General features: G+C 43.6%; 1 protein-coding gene across 3 annotated transcripts in view; it reads left to right on the plus strand.

Annotated features, from left to right (window-relative positions):
• The first annotated feature begins 7,892 nt into the window (after positions 1–7,892).
• TGFBR3 (transforming growth factor beta receptor 3) overlaps positions 7,893–27,719 on the plus strand; it is a 137,172-nt gene continuing 117,345 nt past the window's right edge. For 2 of the 3 annotated variants that reach the window (XM_035123643.2, XM_035123646.2), the window contains exon 1: positions 7,893–8,026. The gene's annotated coding sequence lies outside the window, so the exon portion shown is untranslated. Of the gene's footprint in view, positions 8,027–8,067; positions 8,651–27,719 lie in introns of those variants that run through there. The other variant, XM_035123645.2, reaches the window with a different exon arrangement.

The following is a 27,719-nucleotide window of genomic DNA, read 5'->3' on the forward strand; positions in this document are numbered from 1 at the left end:
GAGCGCCGCAACCCCGTAGTCTCCTTTGACTGGACTTAACCGTCCAGGGTCCTTTACCTTTTACCTCTACTGATTAGACGGATGACTTTATATCCCTGATCATAAACAGGCTGGAGTGCTGACTTGTTTCAGATTTTTGCAAAGCAATTGCTCCTGCCACGCTCCCTTTTCGATGTCATTCATGTGTGCACTCAAAAGACAACATCAGAGCCAAAGTCATTTGCATGTGGTCATCAACTTGTCAGATTCCGAGTTTGTACCAGAACAAAATTGTGCAAAGCTCTTTCCTTTATTTCATTGCTTTTTTTCTTCCAGGGTGAATTCCTTGGGGAGTTGTCTTTCCCAGGCTGGTGTTGCTCATTTGCGGAACTCATTTGCACCTTTTAAGATCAGTAGCAATGAGAATGTAAATCCATCTCTCTGGCTCTCTTCTTATTGCCCATGCCCTCCCCTCCCACTGCTGTCCCAATTTCTTCCAACATGGGCTCTTTGACATTTAATGAAAGGCATTATATAAAAGGAAGGAATTGTTCCACTGTCATGCTATGAATTCCAGCGAAATAGTGGCATTCTAAAGTATTCTCAGTTATTCTCACTTATGACAGGCAGCTTTGTGTGAGAACATGTTCATTAGTTAAAGGTGAACTTGAGAAGTGCACCAGTTTCAAAATGTGCTCAGCTTTCCCAACGAGCATTTAATTTGTTTCTTGGGGAGCCTCTTCCGAGTGCATATTTTTCCTCTCAGTGATGTCACTCCCGTGCAAATGCCATAAATCAGAACTGATCATATCCTAAATACTATATCTATATCTATTGCATAGCCTTACTAATTTCAGACTGCAAAAGCATTTTCTTTTAGGTGAGGAGGTCATGGAAGAGACTCATTCATGCTAAGAAAGAACTATTTCATTCCTAGAATTGAGTTTCAACTGAAAATAATAATTGAGAATAGTACCAAACTGTACCTTTACTTGAGCAGCTGTTTATATTATAAAAAACAATATCCAGCAACTGTCTCATGACTGTCAAGCAATTAGATAATTTGTAATTGACTAACCACCTGCTTTTTAACTCATTAATCATTTGCAAAATGATCATTCCATCATTTATTTATTGGCATATTTATTCACTTGTATTTATATTTTTATTCATATTGGCTGCCCAATAACATAGTTTTTATATCATAAAAACAATTGCAGCATAAGAATTTCTGGCAGAGACACACCCAAAATCAAATTCACCAGATAACTTAAAACTGCTGGTTTTAAGACTATAGAAGTAAGTCCCAATGGGTTGTGTCCAATAGTACAGCTCAGCTAGTGGTATGGCTTCTGTTAGTGGACCATTAAAGGAAGCAATTTCAGTGATTTCCCCTGCAGCCTTACTGCCCTGTTCCTGCAAACTATGCCATAAGCTCTCCATAAGAGAGAGGATGCCCTAGCTGTGTAAAAGTTTGTTTAGGAAATAGAGCTTTTGAACTTTAATGGTTGTTTTACATACCCTTGCAAATAAAGATTCTGGGGCCATCTCAGACCTGATCACTTTGGCACACACAGTAAGGCTGCTGTGCTAAAGTTCACAATCCAGTTTTGATTCCCCAAACATGACTCCCCCCCCCAGAACTGTAGTTTGTTAAAGGTGCTAGGAAGGGTAAACTACAGTTCCCAGGATTCTTTTTTTTTGGGGGGGGAGTCATGTGCTATAAAAGTACATTAAATGTATGGTGTTTGCAGGACCTTAAATTTGACCAGGAAAAAAAACGTGTTGATTGTCCTGATATTCAGGAGGCAGGTTTTCATGGAAAACTTAAGAAGGTCTAAGAAGATTAAGTGTTAGTTCGATGAAGTGACTCTTCCACTTTCCAATACCCTCTAGTTAAGTAGGAGGTGTGGGTTGGGTGCAGGAAGGTAACTGTGTGAGAGAGGAAACGAAGAAGATTGTTTTTTGAATGAGACACATCAGCAGCAACAAGCTGAGTTGAACAGAGATCTTCAGGTGCCTACTGTGTCTCCCTGGAGATCTGATGCCAGAACAGTGGACTTTAGCTGTCCGTTGGAGTCTGTAAGCCGTGTTTCCACCTAGGCTCAACCTATAGATTTGAAAATAAACACAAATATTACATATTCACGGTGAAGCCAGGACCATAAAGACAAACGGGGCATTGCCCCATCAACATCCATCTCAGCCTGCCCCCCACCTGCCTGTTTTTTTTTTACTTGCAACTAGTCCAGGGGGCAGCACTACCTGTCACCTTCCTCCTGCTCCTTAGTCCCTTAGCTCCAGGGAAACCCAGCCAGATGGGTGGGGTAACAACAACTATTATTATTATTATTATTATTATTATTATTATTATTATTATTATTATCATCATCATCCCATGATTTCTAGGCATGCGTCCACTACTTTTCACAGGGAAAATCCGCTGTTTACGGCTGAATGGAACAAACATCAAGCAAACAGCGGGTTTCCCCAGGGAAAGCATTTAGAGAAAAGAAAGATCTCTTGGACCTGTGCCTAGAAATCAGAGGGCAAATGCAAGTGTGGATGAGCCCTCTGTGTTGCCCCTTGTAGAACCCAGCAGGCAGGAGGATGAGGATAACACTGAAATTAGTTGGCTCTATCTGTCATTGACTCTAGCGCCACCTGCTGTCGGCCTCCTGGCCTGCTGCCCATTCCCAATTGGCACCAGCCATCACTTTGCATTCCAAGAAGTCTCCAGTAACCTGGAGCATCCCAAGCTTCGAATTAATGGGAAAACTTCCAGTTGTGACTTTACTCTCAACAAGCACTCAGATCTTTTCCAGGAATTCTATGAGTAAGACTTACGGTAGGAGACAGTACTGGAAGTGAAGTCAATTTCAAGCCAGCGAACTGTGTTCCCATCCTCTGGGTTCTGTGCCCTGATCCACAAATAAAGTTAATCCCACAAAATTCCCGAAGTGGAGCAGCCCCAAACCCCAATTGAACTAAGGCTAGTAGCACAAGTGCCCTTTATTAATTGCTCCGACCAAAAGCCATAGGAATTTTACAACTCACAAAAGCATGGAATAAAAATATGCCTGGATCATCATTTTTGCATTTTGATCAGAAATCCTTTCTTCTATGGAAGAAAAAGCAACGGTATTGTCATCAGTCTCCATTTAGGCACACACACGCACAGAGGGATTAGTATTTAAATTCAAATCAGATTTTCTGAGTATCATCAAATTTCCTTCACTGGGTTTACACTCTAGGATTACGGTCCTAGAGGCTAGAAAATGTTTAACATTCAAATGTGCAGATATAGCTGCAGCTCACCCTTTTCACTTTAAGTTCAAGGGACTTTCCTCTCCCACACCTCTCTGGTCACACAGAAAGATTATGCATCCTAAAAGTAGCAGAGCAGTGATAAGGCAGAGCAGTGGCACGCTGCAACATGTAGAATGTTCCAGCAAGTTTAAAACAGAAAGTTGAGAGAGATTGGCCCCAACTTGTGCCCGACCCTCGTTCTGGCGGCATTCTTGCTTGGGCTTGTTTTATTCACAAATCACACCCTGAGCACATGCCTGCTGTACTGTATTCCTTGCCACAGATTTACCTAAGAGTTTAGAAGTATGAATCTGGGATGATGCTCCCCTGCTGATTCTGCAGAACAGGAGACACAAAACGAGTGGAAAATATTGGGATATAAGTGGAAATATTGGGATATAAGCAGTTCTGCTTAGGGTTACAGCCAGTCATGCCTTATTCCTGATAGTAGAGCCTGAGACTCTTAATCTCAGGGTCATGAGTTCGAGCCCTACCTTGAGCAAAAGGCCCCTGTATTGCAGGGGGTCGGACTAGATGACCCTTGTGGTCCCTTCCAACTCTACGATTCTGCGATTCCATTCCATTTCACTCCCCTGCTCAGTCACTCACTTTTCCGCGGCCACAGTGTACAATCAGTTCTTCATTGTGCTTTGTGAGGAGTTCTCCAGCCTAGTTCCTTCCCTAAATTGAAGACAAATTTGTACTCCTTCAAACCTTGGTGTTTTCCCAAGCCTGCTGATACCTTCCCTCTTGTTTGCAGGTGCTTGCTCTTTTGGCTACATCAGAATCTCTTCCCCTTGAAATGATTGTTCTGTATAGATATTCCAAATCAAAGTCAAGCCAAATTGAAGCAGCCTGGTTATTCTACCACACTGTCTCTCTCAACATCAACCATAAATGAAGTTGATCCTGATTCAAAACTAGGGTTGCCATTTTTCAAAAAATAAAAACCAGGACACCCAGAAAGTTGTTGAGCTCCCCCCACTTTTGGGAATATGGCAACCCTAATAAAAGCATTTAAGGGGGTCTGGATTAGAGGAACGGCATGGGGGGGTAAGGTTGGACCCCCCTCTGTACCATGGACCTGATCCAAAAAAGGGTGGGGAGGCTGTGAATTTAAAAATAAAATTATGTTGGGCAGCCCAAATGCAAAGCTCCGATGTGACATGTAGTTTGGCCCTTAAAGGTAAAGGGACCCCTGACCATTCGGTCCAGTCGTGGCCGACTCTGGGGTTGCGGCGCTCATCTCGCTTTATTGGCCGAGGGAGCCGGCATACAGCTTCTGGGTCATGTGGCCAGCATGACTAAGCCACTTCTGGCAAACCAGAGCAGCACACGGAAACGCCGTTTACCTTCCCGCTGTTTACCTATTTATCTACTTGCACTTTGATGTGCTTTTGAACTGCTAGGTTGGCAGGAGCTGGGACCGAGCAATGGGAGCTCACCCCATCACGGGGATTTGGCCCTTACTTCCAAATAAATAGCCACAGGATTGGGCTGTGCATGGCACGCCTGAGACTTTGTGCATTATTACACCGGGAAAAGTCTCTCTACCCAATCTGGGAGTTCTGCTTGGCAGCTCAAGTTCTAACTGCTAGACGACGTCCGTTCATTTACTGCTTCATTGCTACAAAATAGGAGCAGTGAGTCATTCACTTAAGATGAGTCAGCATAGAAGTGATTAGAAACAGGAGCCTCCCCAGGAATTTGGCTTTTATACTTACTTGATTTTGAGACTCTTCGGTGGCAATCACTGTTCTGAGTTAATTTCCTCCTAAGCAGATTTTAATGTCATATTCTTCTTCCAGAGCTAGGGTCAGTGTGGTGTCATCGTTAGAGTCTCGCACTTGGACATGGGAGACCAAGGTTCAGGGTTCAAACCCCCACTCAGTCAACTAGGTGACCTTAGGCTTGTCACAGCCTCTGCCTAACCTACCTCACAGGGTTGTAGGGAAGATAAAACGGGGAGGAAGAAAACTAGGTTATGCCACCTTGAGCAGTTTTGGAGGAAAGGCGGGATTAAAAAACGCAAGGAACAAATGGTCCTGTTCCCGGCATCTGTTCCTTCAAAACTCTGCCTAAGAAAGTGGCCAGGAGTTTCCTGTTCTTTGGGAGGGGATAATGAGAACTGTTCAACGCTGGCTAAATTGGGATGCAATAACGCTGGCTAAATTGGGACACACGGGGAGGCAAGCTTCTATGGCAGAATGCAAAGGAGCACAGCAGGCATGCTTCTGCCATTCAAGTTGGGGCAGGAAAACCTTTTTTTCAGCATGAGGGCCGCATTCCCTTTGGGGCAGCCTCCCGAGGGCCACAAGTCAATGATGGGCAGGGCTAGAGGCAAAAGTGGAAGGCCTAATGTCAATTTTACCTTTGGTTAAACCACAGAGCCTAGGGCTTGCCGATCAGAAGGTTGGTGGTTCGAATCCCTGTGATGGGGTGAGCTCCCGTTGCTCGGTCCCTCCTCCTGCCCACCTAGCAGTTCGAAAGCACGTCAAAGTGCAAGTAGATAAACAGGTACTGCTACAGCGGGAAGGTAAACGGCGTTTCCGTGTGCTGCTCTGGTTCGCCAGAAATGGCTTTGTCGTGCTGGCCACATGACCTGGAAGCTGTACGCCGGCTCCCTCGGCCAATAACGCGAGATGAGCGCCGCAACCCCAGAGTTGGTCATGACTGGACCTAATGGTCAGGGGTCCCTTTACCTTTACCTAATATAGGCTAGTTTCCACACCCCTTCCAACCTTCCAAGCGAATGACATTAACAGATTTCAGGGATGCATTTTCACCCAAGGAGTTGTGAGGGCCAGGGAGAGAGGCTGGGAGGGCAGCATTTAGTCACCTGCTCTGAGGTTCCCTATCCTTGCTTTATTGTGCAATCAATAGGCATTCACAGGTTGACTGTCAACATTATATCAGGGTCGCAATGAATACTTTTGGGTGTAAAAGTTAATGAGTTAGGCATTCTAAGGATTACCTGGAGCACCTGATGGAGAATCTCCGGGCGGGGGCAGAAATCCTGTCTTCCCCCATCCTCTGTTCTATCACTCCACTCCTTTTATCTGTTTGTCAATTTAATTGTGTCTTTTGGGATTTGGGCATCATGAGGTTGGGGGTCTGAAAGGGTGGCACGATAGGAAGAGGAGAGAGACACCATTTCATGAGAAAGGGTTGTGGAATATAAAGATTGGAATTATTATGTGGAAAGGTTCTGGGAATATAAGTTGTTGTATTAGTTTTTTTTTATAAAAAAAACTGAATTAAAAGTCAGAGCGGGGATTTGTAACAGAGAAACAAGGGGGTGATTCACTTTGTTTTGTACTGGGAGTAACTAACCGTCCCTATTGCAACTGGAGCAATCTTAATGTGGGGGGGGGGATGCAAAAAATAAGTCATGTTTAAATACTTGCAGTCTCGGTTCTGCAGTCATGTACAATCCAGCTGTTAATGATTTGAATATTTTGTTGCGTGCAGTTCCTGTCTGGGGGAGTAGCAGTTATGCAACATTGTTAGGATGAAAATCCCATTGAATCCTGCAGGAATGCAGTGTTGACTTTAAAGCTGCAATCCTAAACCGACTTTCTAGCAAGTTCTCTTGAACTTAAGTGAGGTTTGCTCCTGAATACATTTACATACGATTGTGCTACGCAGGAAGCCACCAAGAACCAGTCTTAAATTCATTGCTCAGGAATGAGTTGGATCGCTGGCGGAATATTTCCTTGGCGGTGGACGGGACAGTTGGTATAAAGAGAGTTTTTTTTAATTAAAAAAAGCTGAAGAATTTTGTTGGTTTCCACAAAGCTCCACAATTTTTGTGGTTTCCTTAACAAATTCTCAATAATTTCAGTGTCTCCGCCCTAAAAAAAAAATCTCAACAATTTTGTTGGTTTCCTTAAAAGGCAGAAATGACGCGGGGGGGGGGGGGAGTATGAAATGTGGCGCTTTGTCCTGGATCTTAGGCAAGTCAATTTGGTGTTTTGGTTTTTAAAAAAAATCTCAACAATTTTGGGGGTTCCCTTAAAAAAAAAAACTCAACAATTTGGGGGGTTCCTAAAAACAACTTTTGGGATGTCCTGGTTTTTACATTTTGAAATATGGCAACTCTACTCAAACCTGGCAGCGGAATTCTGCATCAGCTGGACATGCCCTGAGGGGTAAAAGGTGCAAATGTTGCAATGACTAATTTCAGAAGTTTTGAGTAGGAGAAAGTGATAAGCCCGACTTGTCCGGCGGCGACCTTTAACCTAGAGAGGATCCCTCTGGGAACGGCTAGGGAAACTGTCCGGATTTTGGAAGACTGAGCTGAAATATTGCACAACGTGTTTTTAAACAGCCGAGACCCGGGAAGAGAGGGAGGGAGTAACGGAGGAGATCCGGGTCTTCTCACGTTTCCTCCCAACACGAGGACTCTCCCCTTCAAAAAAAAAAATATCTGGAGGCCGTGAGAATATATCCACTCTCCGGGGCTCCCCGAAGGGGACTGAAAGACCCGCCGAGGCGCGCGAGGGGAGAAAGAGCGAGAGGGGCGTGTCCCTCACTAGCCCCGCCTCCGCCCCTCCGCCCAATGGGAAGCCGCCTCGGCTCTGAGCGGCGGGGCCGCGCGCCACTCCCGCCCGTTCCTCCGGCTCTCCTCAGGCTTCATCGGAGAGTCTTCTTCGCCGCTTCCTCCGGACTGAAGGGGAGGCAGAGCCGGGAGAAAAGGGGCAACCGCGCTCCGAGGAGAACTTCGGTTATTTGCCAGGTAGGAGCCAGGCGTGTGTGGGGTGTTTGTGTGGTGCGGAGAGTGTGGGACACGGCTGGGGTGGGGTGGGGGGAAGCGCCGCCACCGTGTGGACGCAAATGCGGGGCAATCCCGGAATAGAGATGTTTTTGAGCCGCGCGGTGTGTCCGCTTCGGCCCACGAACCTACCTCCTTCAACCCGTCGCGAAAACCTGAAACCCCTCGGAAGAAGCCGGCCAACCTCCTAGGTCTCTTCTTCCTCCCGAGAAAGCGTAAGACGAGGAAATCCTCCCGGGAAGAAAAGTCACGTTTTGTGTTTCCACCCTCGCGGGAAACATTTGATGGTAGCAGGGGTGCTTTTTTTTTTAATGGGAACAAAATCGGAACCCCTCACGAGTGGGGTAGTTTTCATATATACTGTAGGTTCGTTTCTGAGAGGAGCAAACGGTTGCTGTTTATGCGAGGCGACTTTTTATACGCCGAGAGGAGTCGCTTCCTTGGCGCAGGAACTCTTGCAGGATTGGAGATCCGAGGGAGACAGCAAACAACAACAACCGAAAGACCGTGCATCCTGGAAAAGCAACAACACGACAACAACAGAAAGACCGTGCAACCTGAAAAAAGAGAGACAAGGCATGCACTTTTGTGAGTCAAGAAAATCTTTCATGAAAATAAATCTGTAAAAAAGAGAACAACGACACACTCTTGCATTTAGCTAAAAGCCATCGCAAATCCAGTTAGAGATCCGACAAACAAAATGAAATAAAAAGTAAAAACCGGTGTGTGTGTGTGCGTGTGTGTGTGTGTGCGTGTGTGTGTGCAACACATCAGATCAGTCGGTCCCCTTGCACAATCTGCAGCATGGTCTTTCATGAAAGCAGCACAAATACTTCTAAAATAAACTCCTCTGCCTCCCCCCCCCCCCCAATGTGCATTGACTCAGTGGGAGCTTTTTGGTGAAGTTCACAGTAGGAAATTCTCTGTCTCTGTGATGGAAGTTGATCTTTTTGATTCTGTGCAGTTGTGCATTCAGGCATGTGCCCAAAGCAGTTCTTATGGCGTTCTGTGTGTTGTTTACTATTGCGCAACTGCTACTATTATGCTTCTGAGTTTTTGGCTATGATTTCCCTTTTGATTTGTGAAGCATCTGAACTATGCTGCTCTTGCTGTGTTTACATTTTGATAAAAAGTTTCAGGGACCATACTCCCATATAACAGCAATACATCACTGTTTTTAAATGGTGTAGCCAAAACATCATAGCGTAATGCTGCATTTTCTTTACTTCTTAAAACGCCAGTGTTAAGTGAGTTTTGTTCACAGCTTGTTGCAGGATTTTTGTGTGACCCTAGGAAGGTTTCTAAACTTTGTGTTGTGGACCAGGAATAAATGAAATCCAGTGGATGAATACTGTTGAATAGCTCTGGATGGATGGAAGCTTAGGCTACAATCCTGTGCTGCACACCTACTTGAGAATAAGCCTAGTTGAACTCGCTGGGGCTTGCTTTTGAGGAAACTTGCATAGGATTGGACAATTGGAAATGTCTTTTAACTCTCTTGGGAGCACCAGTATATTGGCATTTGAATGAGTGTGTTCAAGAAAGTTACACTCTGTCTCATGTTCACTTACTTGGGAGTAATATCCACTGAATACAGTGAGTTATTTGGAGTAAACTTGCATACAGCTGGGCTGCCAGGCAGTGTCATTCCAGGACGGCAAGAGCAAGTTTGGTTTATGCATTTTCGAGTGTAGGTTTGCCATTTGTGGTTTTGTGGTATTGACTGAATTGGACAGAGCAACAACCAGCATAATATGTCGTTTGGACGAGTTGTACAAAATTATATCCTTCTGATTATTGCTGTTTCATTCTTGTGGCTATATCTTTCAATGCAGAAGGATAACACTGTAAGTTAATACAGCTTTGCATGTCTGGACTGTTTCTATCAAAAGTTTGTAGCCAATGTAGGGTTGTTGAGTGTTCTGTATTTAACCAGCTGATTCTTTAAAAGGCTGTCCCTTACTTTGTCTTATGCACTTTGTCATGAAATGTGCATAAGAGGGAATCCCACTGTTTTCCTGTTTAAAACAAAAATGAAACTTAAATTGATTGAATCAGAGTCAAGCAGGTTGTATTATTACTTGATTCCTAAATGTAGGTTCAACAATCATACTTTTTTGCTGCCCCCTTGGGACCTTTTGCAACTTCACTGAAGTTGAAGAAGTTTGTAGTTCCAGTCAAATCATTGCCACAACTACTGTATGTGCCTGCCATGATACCCCCTGTTCCTGCTTTTTACTATCAAGCTGCATTATAGTGCAACTCATCAGACCCCTGAACATTCACATCAGCATCAGTGCAGCTGCTTTCAATGCCAAAGTGAATATCCTAATAAAAAAATTCCTTCAGTAGCACCTTAAAGACCAACTAAGTTTTTTATTTTGGTATGAGCTTTCGTGTGCATGCACACTTACCAAAATAAAAACTTAGTTGGTCTTTAAGGTGCTACTGAAGGAATTTTTTTTTAAAAAAATTAATTTTTAATTTAATTTTATTTATTTTGTTTCGACTCAGACCAACACGGCTACCTACCTGTAACTGAATATCCTAATCATACTGTCACAGTTACTATGCATATCATCTGTGCTGTCCTAGTGTTATTAAAGTCAGTGGGAGTTGACTTTTGAGTAAATATGCATGGGGTCAGATTGTAAACGTTTGGATGGAAATGATAGATAGGTTGGCTTTTATGATGCCTAAAGAAAACAGTGTTCAGTGTGATGCTTAAAGATGGGTAAGGGCTGTAACTTTGTGTGTAGAAGGTCCATGTCCAATCACCAATATTTTTTGATATTAATAAATATCAGGACTGATCGCTGAAATTTTTATGCTGCTGGTTGTATCTTGTAAGCAATGTGTTTCCTCTAAGAAGACAATGCGATCAATGGTATTTAATTATTTTTGTTGGGAGGGACTGTGACTCAGTGGAAGAGCACATAGTGGCCCACTTCCCCAGGTCAAGAAGGCTGGAGCTCGAAGCTATTGCTTCAGTGAAGCAGCTCAGACTGGGAGCTTATACAGTATATAGACCTGGAGGCTCCACCTCCTTCCTGTCAGGTGCTGATCCACAGAGGAGTTTCCTTGTGCTTCCCCCTCCTGAATAGCCTTACAGATAGCTAGCCAGGTCCTTTGGTAGCCACTCTTAAGTTCTTTCATGGCTTACCATCTCGTCTGCTCTTGTGGCCACAGGGGAGGTCTGAGAGCAGGCCAGGAACCCAGGCAGCTGGTGGGGAGATCTTCAGTCTGGAGTAAGGATGTCCAGGTCCAAAGGTTACTCAGGATCATTGGTGGTATGGAGACATTCTGGAGGGTCCTGCTTCCTTGCTCATCAATTGAGGAGACATTGGGGGTTGAGGTCTGGCCAGGGTTGAATCCTGATGTTGGCTTTGTGCACAAAGAAGATTTAACATTTGGTCCCTGGCGTCTCCAGTTAAAATAATTATGGTAACTAACCAGGTAGGAAGTGGCAAAGACCTCTGTCTGCACATTAGGGAGCTTTCTGAAACTTTGTGTCCTCCAGATGTTTGTTGTTGAGCCCCAGTTCCCATCAGCCCAGCCAACATGGCCCACGAGCAGGGAATTTAACATTGGGCAGGGGGCTCACCTCTGTATCCCATTTGATGTTAAAATTGAGCCTCTACCCCAGAGCTTAGATGGGATTGTGGCAAATCTGCTTTTTAAAAAAACACGCAGATGTGCAGTTTGGCATTGAGAGAAAGTCCATTTTTCCCAGAGAAAGCCTGGGAGAAAAGATAAACTCTGCAGCATGCCCTAAAGGTCACTATCCTTGTGCTCTAGTGACCAACTGGGGAACGCAAGTTCAAAGATGAAGATCCTTTGCTGCAACTTTCTGTTTTGCAAGGGCTGTAAGGCTGTAAACCTATACCTACTTTCTAATGTGTAAGCACCATTAAACACAAAGGGGCTTGCTTCTGAGCATACATGTATATGATTGCACTGTAAGCCAGCCACTTATTGGCTTTAATTTCTCAGCTGCTTTAAGACTGAGACACCATAATACTGAAACAGAATCAATCTTTGCCACGGCAAGGAACTGAATGCCTGGCAACGGACACGTTAAATGGGAGCTAGCCAAAATAAATACTATTGTTTTCCCATAGATATTTTTTGCAATTAAAATTTTAAAAAGTTGTAAAGAACAGCTAACACTGTGAGCTTATTACTAAATCTACTGCATATTATCTAAAAGTTATCAAGTGGTTTTTTTTGGGGGGGGGGCTAAATAAAGGCAGCAAACTTTTTTTAAAAAAAATGGTTAAATACAGGATTGTGGCTCTGGATGCCTTGATAGAAGAGAAAGGTAGGAGTGCGGAATCCATTATGTTAATGAAATTATTTCCACTCTGCTTTGATTCTGAAAATCAACCTAACAACCTATTATGAAATTGCTTTTAATCAAGTAACCAGAGGGGTAATGAGATCTCTATTCAAATATTTTTGATATAGTTCAACAAAGGTCTTGACACTTGAAAAGCTACGTTGTGATTGGAAACATAGAAAGCTGCTTTTCACCAGATCAGACTATTTCCCAATCTAGCCTAGCATTGTCTATTCTCAACCTTCCTCAATCTGGTGCCTACTAGATGTTGTTGGACTACAACTCCTATTATCTAAGAGTTGTAGAATGAGAGTTAATTCCTTGCACTCATAATAAACACTAGTTACAAGTTGCACACAACCTTATGGTTGTATCAACTGGGAGGGGTTGATATGACTTTGGCATGATCCAGCCATAGAGTGTAGTGGCCAGAGGGAGCTTTTGTCTCTCCATCTTCCAAGAGTTGCTCACCTCTTCCTTTCAGAACATGTTTTATGTCTGTGCCTAGTAATCAAGCCAGCACATTTTCCACCAGATTTCTGTGATAGACTCTCAAGACGCTGCTGAATGTAGCTTAAAATTCCACACGATTTTAACTAGTGTTGTAAATCTTGAAAACTACAAATGGTGCTTACTAAAAAAGGACAATAATCTCCAAATGCCACAATTCTGTTCATCAAGTGTTATTGAACTGACATGATGTTGACTTTAAATGTGGGTATATGTCACTAGTAATCATTTGTCATGTAGATCTATCCTGACCTCCTACCCTTCTTTGGCTTTTGTTTTGACTATAAAATACTGATGTTCTAGAAAACATAGTTTTTGTGATCCGCTTTGATGATTATTGTTGTTCTCTTTGATTATATATTTATTTCTTATTCTCTGTTATTAGAATGGGAGGGGTACAACACAGTTGTAGATCACATATTTTGCATGTGTAAGATCTCAGGCTTCATCCTGACAAGCTCCAGTTTAAAGTTTCTTAGGTAACATGTGCCAAGAGACACCTTTGTCTGAAACCTAGAAAGTCCCTGGCAGTCAGAGTAGGTCAGGGGTGAAGACCTTTGTTGTTCTCCAGATGTTATGGACACCAGCTCCCATCAGCCCCCAGCCAATATGGTCGATGGTAAGAGAAAATGGGATATGTAGTTTAATATATGGAGGACATACCAAACCTGGTCTACACCTTTATAATGTGCCAGCAAGGCAGTTTGAGGACTGATTCCCTAGAGATCTGAAATAGTATAGATCTATAGACCTTTCCCCCCACATATGTTGAGGGTTCTGGGTACGGGCAGGCAGTTATTTCTGAAGAGCACTGGGAACAGCTTCCCCCTTAATTTTGTACAATGGCACTAGCGCTGATCCAGCACATGTAGCTTGATATCTGTAGAAATGGAATGGGAGGGAAGAGAGTCACTGTGGGAAGAAATGCTTGTGCATTCCTATCCTAATTGCAGTTGATTCTTCTAGCCTGGCAAGTCAAGGGGCTGTTGAAACTGAGAAGGCTGAATGGCAACAAGATTCCAGTCTGATCAGTTTCACTCCTGGCTTAGGGAAAAAACCGTCCTTGAATGACAGAGCAACGTTTAGAGAGGCAGACTTGCACTGCTTCTTCACTTCTTTAAAAACAGCTGCATGTGTATGAGAGTTTGCAAAAGAATAAAAAGTATGTGTTTGTTGCACGCCATGTTGTGCACCCTTTGCAAGAATGGGGGGGATTGTGAAAACATCTAGCAGTCCAAAATGCATGCTTGGTGGGCAGTGCAAAGGCTGGATGTTACTGTATGAGGAGAAAAGGAGAGTGTCAGTGTTGCTAAATTGGGTATTCTGACCTATGTGAAATGTGTTTCAAGTAGCAGCTTTTCCCTTGGAGTTGTTGAGTGGGTTTATATGTGTGGCTTCTGATCATTGTGGGTTAATGCGTGTGTGTCTGTGTGGGCTTGAATATGGCCTACCACCTATGGGGACCACAGATTGGAAAAACATTTGCCTCCCTACCATGGTGCCTCTGTAGTGGCCATCATTCAATGGTATGATGACTTAAGTGCAATTAGCTCTTTTATAGCTTCACTGGACTGAAAAGCAGCACAATGCTGAAGGCACTTTGGGGATTACCTTTGGATCAGTTTCTTGGTCTCTTTCCATCAAAAATGTCATTATTTTCTCTTTGGGAGCATCAAGTTTTAAAATCTATGCATTGCAGCCGAAAGCAGTGTGTAGCCTCCTAGTGTAGCTGTACGCAAAGTCCCTGATTCATCATTTAGAAGGTTATTGTGCTGAACTTTTTGCAGTATAAGCAGAAACCCCCCAACCTTCAACTATACGTAGATTATTAATGCCAGTTGCAGTTCTTCATATCATTGGGGGAACAGTTCATCTCAACAGCATATGTATTTTTTCAAAGCCAAAAGGTTTTCACTCTGATTAACGTCATTTTCAATCGGAAGCATTGAACTAAAGCTTAAGCAGATGGCCCGGACCAGTTTCTCAGTTTCTGTATGCAAGGATGGTTTAGTGATAAGAATTTGAGATTAAATTTGCCATGCCAGACCTTGAAGGAGGCCTATTTAGATTGCAAGAGAATAGCTTATCTGAAGGTCATGATCTGCATCAAGCTAGTTTTCTTTCCATTTTTTTTTTTAAATTGCATATCTGAGAGGCTGTGCCTCACTGTTAAGTCATGACAGAGGAGGTTTTGGCTATGAGTTTACTTTGGCTGATTTCATCGCAGCTGTGTAGATTTAGTGAAGGCTTGATACTGCAAATGCTTTTCCCATTGAAGCCAGTGGCTGTTGGGGTGGTGGTTAGACGGGGACAAGTGAATCACTATGAAGGCAAAGTTCCCATATTCAAGATCTGTGTCCAGAGCATAGCTGTCAAGTTCTCCCTTTTTTAAAGGGAAATTCCCTTATGCTGAATAGCTTCCTCACGAGAAAAGGGAAAACTTGACAGCTATGGTCCTGAGATCTATAGGACCTTTAGGACACATACAGAGCAGCCGAGAGGAGAGGACACAGCTTGCCTATGGGAATATCCATGTAATACATGGATGGGGTACCTCAGGAAGCCTCTCTTAACTGGACCCTAGCAATTCTTCCCAGGCCACACCCTCCTCTAGCCTTCCTTTGTACTCAAGTATGTTTGCCTGGCTGGAATGTGTCCTTAAAGTCTGATAGTGCATCTCACTTTCCTGGATGGAGGATAGAGAAGGGTGTGTGACTGCGTGTAGAAATTAGTGTACTATACGAAGGTAGAAATAACATTAATTGTCGTCATCCCCCCCCCCCCAGTTTTGCCTCTGGACTCACCCACCACCTAGGGCTGAAAAGGGTCCCCACCCCTGATTTAAGCTGATGGTTAAGCCATCAGGGGAAAGCACTAACAGCAGCTAACTTGTTAGTTCAGGGGTATCCAGCATAGTGCCCTCCAGATAATTTTGCTATTGGCCATGCAAGTTAATGGATGATGAGAGATGTAATCCACAACATCTAAGGGGCACTGTGTTGGCTTCTTCTGTGCTAGTTGGTTTAGATCTTAGGTGCTGCGATTAACTCTGAATGCAGATGATGAAGATCTGACTTGGTTGGCCCTTCTCACTGGACCTGCAAGGCAAAAAAGAAAGCTACTTCCTCATACTAATAGTTTAGTATTTGTGTTCTGAGGCTCCAAGTGCCCTTTCCTCTCATTCTGATTTACTTATATTTTGTAGAATAGCAGCAGCAGCAGCAACAACAACAAGCTTCCAACACATATAAAACATAATAAAACATTAAACATAAACAAACTTCCATATACAGGGCTTCCTTCAGGTTGTATAGTTACTTATCTTCTTGACTGGGGGGGCGGGTCACATATCTCCTTACTCTCCAACATTTCTCCGATGAAAATAGGGATGTCCCAAGGAAAAGTGGAACATTCCAGGATCAAACCAGAAACCGAGATGGCTTCTGTAAATCCAGGACTGTCCCTGGAAAACAGGGACACTCGGAGGGTCTGTAAGTTCTGGGTTCTGTGTAAGTTCTGTGTAAGTTTTTGTTAAAGATGTGCTCATGCAGAGACTCTAGGTCTTCAGCTCCTGTATTGGGATTCCCCTTCTTTCTTGGATGGCAAGACCTTTCAACCCTCCTTCTGGGCGACCTTTGATAAAAGCATCCTCCTCCTTTTCCTTTTCTTGCTTTCAAAGTGCCTGTTTCACTTCCAGGCTTGTAATGATTAGCTCAAAGCATAGTTAGAGGGCGGAGGGATGACTGCTATGCAGAGGAAGCACCTTTTGACTCATTGTTTTAGAGGTGTTGTGCTTAAAAGGCTTTCCCACATGTGTGGGAGAAGTTTCCTAATTCACTTATGTGCGTTTAGCGTCTGGCTTATAACCTTTATTGAAAGTTGGTTCACTTGATCTTATTGTTGAGCGTCTTCTTCTTAATCACAGAAATAAACTGCAGTTTTATTTGTTACAGGCATGAAAGGACTATGTTTCTGTTCCATAAACAAACCTCTAACATTTGTGTGTTTTGAAAATGCTAACGTTCAACACATCTTGCCAATGCTCATGTTCAAAACCAATTCAAGTTACAAAACGCACACACACAAAAAACCAAACAAACCCAACTAATTCACATGTCTCATCCTCGTCTGTGAACTTCCTTTGTGTGAGCCTTTGCACTACTACTGCCTTTTTATTCCTATAGCAACCTGGCCTCCTTTCTGATTTCAATCTGGTAGAGATTAAAATGGTTTGTTATCTGATAGGGAGTTTCCCAGTGAAGCTTTATTTAAACAATCTTAGGAGCTTTTATTATCTCTGAAAGCTAATTGCATCAACGGTTATGAGGCAGTGCCTTAGAAAGGACCTTTTCACCCTGGGAAGGAAAAGCAGTAAACTGTATCCCGCTGCTGTGACTTTGCTGATTTTGTTATTCACAAGGTGATGTATATCCAGATCCTTTGCTGTATATTCTGAATATAAGGCATCTAGGGTTGAGTGATTAACATATTTAGGTGTGTACAGTCATGGTCTGAGCCAAATCAAATAAAAGGGTAGTGCAATTTGTAGAAGGCAGGTGTAGTTGGAAATAATGTGTACCTTCTTCTGTTCATGATTTTTAGACAAAACTTCAAGGTGCTTCAGCAAAATAGGAAACAAAAGGTAGAGGGATGTGTGTGTGTATCATTCTGCTTATTGCATGGCATAAAACATTAAAATTCATGAACACTACCAAGTTAGGGCAATTAATTTCAATAGATCTATTCTGGGTAGCACTTAGTTGTGTGCAACCCAGTTTCTCTTATAGCCACCCTTTCACGCAATAGTGGGCCGGCTTGCGCCAAGCCTACATATTTATTTAAATATTTAATGGTATGTTCCATTTAAGTTGGAGATAATGACTCTAGTTTGCATCTGTTTGCACCAAACCTTACAGCACATCTATGACAGGCTGTGTCATACTCCTTGCACAGCCTTTGAGGGGCAAACTGGGGGTGTGGGCATTTGCTGAGCAGATTCTGTAAGGGCAGCGCTATTGAGGGAGTGGGTACAGAGGGTATTGACATACCACGCCCACAGCTAAGAACATGAGTCAGGTTTTCTCCCAACAGCAAAACCATCCCTGAGCCGTTATGTAAGGATGGCTATGTAATGTGTTGGAAGAGTAGCAATGAGGGAGGGAAAGCGGATTTTCCTCTTAGTATTTTGAAATGCCCTAGCTGCACATGAAGTTTGCCTTATAGTCGGGCCTTTGAGCTCTCTCTTCTTCAACCAGAAGGTTAGGACTTGCAACCTGACCTGAAGCGAATCAAACTAGTGGTTTTAACATCACACTCACACAAGCCCTCTAATGTTTGGATTAAAGGTCAGTCTTAGGTTGAAAAAAGTTGAATATTCCTGTTAGCTCACCAGGTGACTGGGGGGGATCTCTAGGGTCTCAGGTAGAAGTCTTTCCCAGCCAGGGACGGCTCATCCTGTTTTTGCCGCTTGAGGCAAAACGGGAAGTGTCGCCCTGCCCTGTCGCTTCCACTGCTGGTGCTGATTTCCAGCAAGTTCTCATGTCCACCACAAGATCTTGTGAGATTTCGCTGAGATCTCGTGGGAAATTAGTGCTGATGCTGGCACCATGGAGGTGACAGGGCAGGTAGCAGTGCTCATTGGGGTGCCGCCTCAGGGACGTCCACTGCCTGAGGCAGCGGCTTCACCCTGCCTTATGGTTGGGGCAGGCCTGCTCCCAGCTCTACCACCTGACAACCTTAGGAACCTAGAATGCTGCCTTATATTGAACCATATTATTGGCCAATCTAGCTCATTATTGTCTACACCGATTGGAAGCAGACTGGGGTGTTTCCTAGCTCTAACTGGAGACTCCAGAGATTGAACTTGGGACCTTTTGCATGCTAAATGTGTTCTCTAGCACTGAACTATTGCCCTTCCTCACATGTTAACTGGTAAATTCAGGTATGCTTGGAGATCATGTGTTCTACCCTCCATATATTGCTTTCAAATAGGCTTTTGTTAAACTGTCCTTGGGATGGCATGTCAAATTAGATTCAAAGTGTGTGTTAGAGAACAAGATGGATTTGGTGGCTGTTTGCAGGCAGCAAAAAGTGAAAGCCGCTCTCCTCTTCAGGATGTGATTATGTATATTTTGTGGCTTCCTGTAATTTGATGGAGCGCATAGTAATACATTAACCAAAGAAAGGAGCAAAAAAGTTACCAGAGTCATGTGGGAGTAGGAGGGGGCATGACTGTGAGTGACATAACACATCTAATCTTGGCATTTCTCCAATTCCCATAGCCTTTAGCTGAGATTTGCAGAAATGTCCTGATATGCACAGCAGCAACATGTCAGTAATTCTTAGACGTCAGAGCAACTCATCGGGCAAAACCAAAAAACTATTTTAGCTCCCTAAAAGTGAAATGCCTTTGTAAAGCCAAAGTTCAGTCTTTCCCCCAAGAGCTTATGAATCTGTTTGTTTTGAGTGATAAGGCTCATGGGCTGATTATTATTACTCCCTGAGAATCTTCCAGTAATATTTGAAAATATCATTGTTTTATTTCCCTATTATAGAGATGGGGAATATTTTTGGCTCTTTGGGCCTGATCTTCATCAGGATCTAGACTTGCGTGCCAAACTTCACAAGTGGGGAGGGTTCCCCATTTGTTAGTCACCTGACATCACGGTAACATCAGGTGATTGAGCACTTTAAAATTCTGAAGTCGGGAGTACCACGTGCAGCCCACCCAGGAGATTTTGGGTGTGTGTGGGACTTTCCCCATGGGAAACTCCCTTACGCATATGATCAAACAGACTTTGCAAAGAAAAGTCAGCATAGCAAGACTGCTCAGGCTATTTTGTGCCTGAGGCAGAAAATCCCACAAGTACCTCTCCAGGTGATTGCTGGAACTGGATTGGATGCTGGCTCTGGCATTCAGTGATTATCTCATTATCTGTGAAAAACCGGGCCTGCAGGACAACACTTTTCAGATCAGATACCCATTGCAAGAATGTGTATCGGAAGCTTAACTTTCCTAAACACACTGTGCTGCAGTTTTTATTTGGCTTTCTGTTTTAAGGATTTTGCAAATTGGTCAGGTGCTGCAGGATCTACAACTTGTTTCTAAATCTAAAGCACCGTGTAGGGAAGAGGAGATGTACACTGGGATCAAAAGCTAAGCAATTCCTTTTTCTTTATTTAAAATAATGCCTTCCATAGTCATTTTTACATTTTAAACAACTAAACATTTGCATTCTGCACATGAACTCAAAAAGTTCCTAAGGTCATTGGAGCAATAAATACACTTGAGAACTTTGCTGGACCTCAGCTCTCATAATCTCTGACCATTGGCCATGCTTACTGCAACTGATGGGAGATGTAGTTCAACCACATGTGGAAGGCCACACATTAGCCAACCCTGCTTTAGATCAGGGGTTCCCAACAAAATTTTCTCGAGGACCCCTCATCGAGCCGCTATTGTGACAAGGACCCCCATTATTGTGACAAGGACCCCCAGGGAGGAGGGAGGGGAATGGAGAAGACAGGGTACCTGCGCAGTAGCGCACAAATGAAGCCGACGCGCGCAAAGCATCTTGGGGAGGTGAGCGTTAGTAGAATGCGCGCGCTGCCTCTTTGCAAAACAGTAGTGTTTGTAAAGCGCCACCTAACAGCATACAGCAGAACTACTGCCTATCTAATTCTAGTTTTGCGCTAGACTCTGCTCATGCAGGAAGTGGCCAAAACAAAAAATCTGTTATCATACGAAATATATTTAATATATTTTTTATTCTAATAGCATCTTGAGGACCCCTCTGGCATAGCTCGCGGACCCCTGGGGGTCCCCGGACCACCTGTTGGGAACCACTGCTTTAGATAAAACACTGAAAAACTTTAGTTTTCCCTTTTAACAGGAACTCACCTTAGCTGTTGGGTCTTTTTACAAGCATAGGATCAAAAGTTGGCTGAATGTGTGGTGCCAAGGCAGGGGCCTGTTGGTGTAATCCGATCACCCCACCCCAGTGTGGCTCCTGCTTGTCATCTAAACATGACTTCTGAATGCCTTATTTCTAAAGGCAAGAGGAAGTACTAATGGCGGCGCCACCCCGCCATTTAGAACAGTGGGAGAAAGGTCTAGCTCTCCTGTCTTCTTTTGGAGGGTTTCCCATAACCCTGGCCATTTTGGGAAATAGGATGCTGGATTAGATAGATAGGTCCTTGGTTTGATCCAGCAGTGCTCTCTTTGCGTTCTTCTGCCCCTGCCCTCCATGCCATCGTCTGAAGCTCTGAACAGAATCTGTATATGCACAATTGTATATACACAAGAACCCTGCAAAAAGTAAGGCCTCCCATGTGTATTGTCTCGGTTCAGAGGCCAGGGGTGGGGTCTGCCCCTGTGATTCATCTCCCCCACCTCTTCCACACATTCAGTGTACCCTGCTGGTCATCTGAACAAGGCCGTAGGTCTGGATGCCTTCCAGATGGCCAATGGTCAGGGATGCTGGAAGGCATTTGGATTGGCATCACTTTGGAGGCAAGAAACCATGTCAGAATCTCTGTATGAAGCAGCTACTTCACATTTGCTTTGCTGAAAAGCTGATTCTGTTTTTTAAAAAATAGAAAGGCATTAGAGGGCCATGATTCAACAATGTCACTTAAGTAATGTCAGTGAGTTCAGCAGAGTGACTTCTAAGAGGAAGGGTTTGCTCTGAAGTAATGCTGAGCTCAGAGGTGGCCAACTGTGATCCTCCACATGTAGTTGCATTGCAATTCCCATCAGCCCAAACTAGCATGGCCAATGACCAGGGATGATGGAAGTTGTAGTCCAACAAACATCTGGAGGGTCCAGATGTTGCCTACCCCTGGTTTAGCTTGTCACTGAATGCTGGCAGAATGGGAAGAGCCTTGCGTTGTGCTGGATATTTTCTCAGTCGAGGCTGGAGGTCATGAACACTGACAGGAAGCAAGCCTTAGGAACTTTGCTGTGATAAGGAGATCAGGAATAGGAAGCTGTTTTTCATGCCGCAGAGAAAAAGTTAGACTGAGAAGATGATAGAATGCAAATAGGTGGAAAGCAAAGCAGGGAAATAAGTGGGACGGGAAGGAGATAATATGAGAAACAGATGGTGACATTTGGGGAACGGTACAGAAAGCGGAGAATGAAGGACCCAGTAAGACAGTTATGCCCAGTTCCTGTTAGAAATGACAAAAAAGGTTGTCCGGTCAGTGTGTAATCTGAAGTATATTTATTGTTCTTTTTTGGCTTAGAACAGTTGGAGGAATAGGAACAAGTAGCCATAATCACTAGAGGAAGGAAACTGTGAAGGCCTGAGGGACTTCGTTTACGAGAACAGAATATAATATGCACGTTGGTTGGAGCTCGATGGCATTCAGAAGGTAGAAATACTGCCTTTCTGCAAGTTTTCAATGTAGGACAGCACGTGGTGCAGACTGGTCCCTCACCATTTTTCACTTTTTCTGGCTATAGACAAAAGATGAGATTTTCAGCATCATACAGCTTCATCTCAAGAATACAGGGAACTGGGGAACCTGGCTTATAGCAGATTCCTTTAATATATAGTAGCCATTGTAGTCCATGCCACTGAATGCCATGTAATATGTACTGGATTGAGATACTGACATCTTTCTTTTACATCTTAATTTTTGTGGGGTTTTTTTTTGTTTTGTTGATCATGCTATATTGCAGACTCTCTTTAGGTGTGATGAGAGGGAAGAAACCACTGGGGACTATGAATAGGTCCTCTTGTAGAAATGTGGTGGCATGTTAACGGGTCAGAAATGGGGTTGGCAGGCCTTCTTTAAGAGAGTTATGTAACCCTCCAGCACCCTCTCTTTCCTGTGCAATGAAAGACTGACTTCGGCCGTAATCCTAAACACATTCACAAGTAAAAGCCCCATTGATGCCAACTGCTGCCAGGGTTGTGCCCTTTGCTACTGAGAGACGGAGTTGCTTTATCTCCCATGACCTCTTTTTTGTCCACCACTTCAGCAAGGCTCTCCACACCACAAAGAACAGCATTGCTGGATTATGTACTGACCTTAAGGAAAGAGTGATCTAACCAACGGCTACAATTTTCCTATTCAGGGTGTCCTGTTTAGCGCGTCTGTATCAAGTGATTCTTGGTTCCTGGTTCTCTTCTGTTCATTGTCTGGGCAAATGCTCATGGGTGCCAGTTTTAAAAGCTTTCAAAATGCTTTATTCATGGACTGTAGCATGTATGATAGCTGGCATTTTTGCATTATTCAAGGAACTGTGAAGGTTGCTTTGGTAATTGTGTCTTTGCCGTTTCGACAATTCATTCTTCTTGCATCATGAAGGCCCATCATTCCATGTATCTGATAAAGTGAACTCTAGTCCATGAGACTGTTTGCCACATGGGCACTGCAGTCCAAACCCCATTGGCACTTGGCCAGGGGAGGCCTTGGATAGAGCAGAGGTATCCTTCCACCCAGCTCTGCTGGCCTCTGCACATGGAGTGAACAGATAGACATTTAGAAATGGCTCCAGTGGAATCACCACAACACCAACTTGCAGAAAGCCCTGAAACATGGTGTTGCAGGTGCGGGGAGTGGCTGAGCTAGGATCTATTGGATTCCAATCTGCCCATAGTGCCAATACATGGTAGCACTGGGCCCAATCCAGACTGCAGACTGGTGCAGCAATTGGTCTGTCCTCCTACCTCCTGTCCTGGCCAGCGTGTGGATGCTATGGTGATCCTGCTGTTCTGTTTTGCCCTACCCTGTAGCAGTCATGATTTGAATTGCACCATAGATACATAGTCTTTAGAAGGCCTGCATTTTGATGTAACAAACACAGCTGTATTTATTGAATTGTGTTGTGGCAGTTGGAATGTCGAACTGGAACCTTGGAAATTTCTACTCATAATGAGTCCCGCTGTATGGCTTGAAGCAAGTGACACTCTCTTAGCCTAACCTACCTCTGAGAGCTATTGCAAGGATAAAATTGGGCGACTGTATGCTACCACGATCTCCTTAGAAGGAAGGTGGAATATAAATGCATTAAATAAATAAATAGTACTGCTAACCTCAGACACATGTGTTAAAAAAGTTATGTCAACCAAAGAGTGCAGGAAATAACTTTCTATTTTGACCTAGGAGTTAGCTGCCCATGGCTTTTGCCATCTTACAACTGTGTGTGTGTGTGTGTGTGTGTGTGGTTAAACTGCAGAGCTTAAAATGAATGCTGCATACGAGGAAAATGCTCTTAATTCAAACAGAGCTTAGACTTTTCGGAGTTTCAAGATGAATGCTGCTATATTACTACTACTACTACTACTACTACTACTACTACTACTACAGCATTCATCTTGAAACTCTGAAAAGTTTCCCCAGCCACTCTGGGCGATTTACAGCATATCTAAAAACAAAATAAGAACATCAATGATTAAAAACAAGCAAGAATAGCTTTCATTGTAAGTGTGATGCTGGCTGGACCAGTAAGGCAGTGTAGAGATGTATAGAGTTTGCACTCCGGTGAGTCCAGTATGGATTCACACTTGCCCTTTTCTTTTGTAAGGACTATAGCCTTCCTCATATAATTGAGTTACAGAGCAACTGATGCTTCCTGTTTTCAGCAGAAACACCGGCTGGGTAGAGTGCTGATTGGTTGGCCCTTGTGGCAATCACAAAGCCTCATCACTCCTTCCTTCTTGCTGCCAATGTTTTGTGGTTTATTTTTGACCAGCATAAAAACTGGGTAAAAAGCCAGGCGTCTGATTATTATTATTTACATCAAGCCAAAAAACCCGGCTGAAGCATGGGGAGGAGACATGAAAACCAGTGCTCGATTAGTAGCCAGATAAGAGGGTGATTTAGGGGACTGGTGAGATTTGAATCTGCCTCATTCAGCAACAGCAACAATATAGACAGTACTTGCTCCTATAGATAGATACCGTACATATACACTGTAATGTTGCAGATAATTGCTTATGTTTTCCCTACTTGAATACATTTCTTCCTTTTCTAAAACATTATTCCAAAATAGCAACTTTTCCTCTTTAGTTTAAATTTACATTCCCCTTCTGCCTTGTAGGAGTTACGTAGAGCCGAGATAATGGATGATTACATTCCAGTATAGGATCATCACATGCATAGTTCTTTAATTTCAGTGACACTTGTACAGAGACGTTACTGATAGTGTGATATATCACTGCCATGAAACACTTCTTCAGATGAGTTTTCAGATGAGAAAAACATTCCTGCAGTGAATGGTTAATAACATGTTAGGTCCATCCCTTTAAAATGTAAGTGCAGTTGATTCCACACAGAGTTAGTTGGACCTTTATTCTGCTGAATAGTTTGAGAAATTAGAGGCTTCTTTTCTGGGCTTGTAAACACCTTAAAACGTCATTGCCAGCTCTCCTTGTAATTTATTATTATTAATCTTTATTAAATTTTTATACCACCTTTCATCCGCAAATCTCGGGGCGGTTCACAACATACAAATGCAATATAAAAAATACAAAATCTATCTATCTATATATAAATGTAAACTGGGGATGTCCAATGTTCAACGAAACCGCTTGACCGATTGCATTCAAATTTTGACACAAAGTCAAATGTGACTACGAGAGCAAGTCCATAACAAATACAGATGTCACACCTGGGCCAGGTAAAACCCCCAAAACCACATGTTCCAGAACTCACAAATCAGACAAAAGTGCATGCTGGGAGCACAGGAGAGGTTGCAAAACAGCGCCCTCTAGTGATGGCTACACTGGTACTGCACCTAGGAAAACTTCCATCTCCACAGCATCTCGGCTTGGCTTTCCAGATTGGGCCGAGTGGAGGTGGGGGCTTGCCTGGGTGGGGGGTGGGGGATGGGGGAGAAGGGGGCGGGATCGGTCATGGGTTGGGACAGGGTGGGGCCAATCACAGGGATGAGCCGGGGGTGGGGGGAGGAGAGGAGGGGAGGGGCTGGGATGGGTCATGGGTCGGGACAGGGTGGGGGGACTCACAGGGATGCACCTGTGCAAACAGAACATGTGTAAAACAGGGGGACTCTGAAGGTGAGGGGAATCTGAAGGGGGACTCTGAGGCTCCATTTAACAGACTGAGCCACAGCAACGCGTGGCAGGGCCAGCTAGTACATAATAAAAATAAGAGCAAAAACAAACCAATATTTTCCCTCAACAACACATTTGACAGAGTATCAGTTGTTCATCAGCCAAAGGCCTGGTTGAAAAGTAACATTTTTGCCTGGCACCTAAAGGTGTATAATGAAGGCACCAGACAAACATCTGTGAGGAGAGCATTCCACAAACGGAGCCACCACAGAAAAAGTCTGTTCTTGTGTTGCCACCCTCTGGACCTCCTGTGGAGGAGGCACACAAAGTATTGTAATTTGTGGTTTGTGCCCTGAATGCTTGACACAAGAGAGCCTACAAGTAGTATCATAAATCACAGAGTTTTCTTAATATATTGCCTAATGACTATCTTGGGCAGGAAAAGTAATCTTTTTTAAAAATGCACAGTCCATAACAACAATTAATATTAGGGGCTTAGAATTCTTTTCCAGAAACCCACACTGTAAGTTTATGACAGCACTTTAAAACTTCTTCTATATGTGGATGTATTTGTTTCTGATTTGGTCAGTTGATTGACTTTAAGTCTCGTTATATGGAAGAGGATTTTACATTTTCAAAGAAGAAGAAGAAAAAGAAGTATCTGGCCACATGTAGCTCACATGTTTTACTTTTGGAAACCCATAGATGAACTTCCAGTAAATCTGCGGTTACACATTGGAATGGATTGTAAAGAACACATTATTTTGTTCCAAAGTCAACAGCAAAGTGTTCTTCTGCAGAATACGTGCAGTACTGTGGTTTTAATTTGTGTATGAGTGTGTAGGAAGGAGAGAGAGAATCTGGAAGCGTTGGTTAACACATCAGGGAGAAAGCTTGCTTAAAAGCACTTCTTCCTGACTTGTACACTTTCCATATGCAAAGAGATCTTGGCGCATGTGTGTGTGTCCATGCAGGAGGAACAGTTTAAAACATGAAACACTCAGACCAACATTGTTCAGTGTAGCATTCTGTTGCCTCTCAGTCTTCCATGCGGGTAGACAAATTTGCCAAGATACTTCCTAATCATATGGAACCTTACTCTGGAACAACAAAATATGGACTAGCTGTTGGTTATCAACTGCATTGCTTTTCAACACTGCAATGGGTGGAAGTCTCATTCATTGTCCATGAATTATAGACACATATGGAACTATACATTTATAAATTATTTGGGGTGGTGGATGGGCAAGATTGTTGAGACAGTGGTGACTGGTCAGCTTCAGGCGTGGTTGGAGGAAAAGGGTTATCTGGACCCATTTCATTGTGGCTTCAGGCCTATTTTCAGAACCGAAGGAGCCTTGAGGCACTTACTGATGACCTAGAATCATAGAATTATAGAGTTGGAAGGAACCTCCAAGCTGTCTAGCCCCTGCAGTGCAGGAATCTCAACCTTGAAGGAAGAAGAGTCCACCACCTCTCATGGGAGTCTGTTCCACTGTCAAACAGACCTTTGAGTAACTTCTGCCCTCCCATAAAGTTTTGGGAAACCTATGCTGCGTAATCATCTTCTGAGAAGCCTGCCTTGCTTCTGACGGTAAGATCCCCATTGAGTGCCCTGTCTGAGCCCCCACAGCAAAAGACCAAGAGAAGGAGGTGGCCTTACAGCTGTTTGGAGCCTAAGTCATTTAGGGCTTTAAGCACTGGGATTGGCAGCTTGAGTTTGGCCCGGAACTGAACTGGCAGCCAATCCCTGACTGTTGACTTTGCTAGCTGGGACTGTAAT

This window comes from Zootoca vivipara, chromosome 7 (genome assembly GCF_963506605.1).
Source record: "Zootoca vivipara chromosome 7, rZooViv1.1, whole genome shotgun sequence".
Taxonomy (NCBI): Eukaryota; Metazoa; Chordata; class Lepidosauria; order Squamata; family Lacertidae; genus Zootoca; species Zootoca vivipara.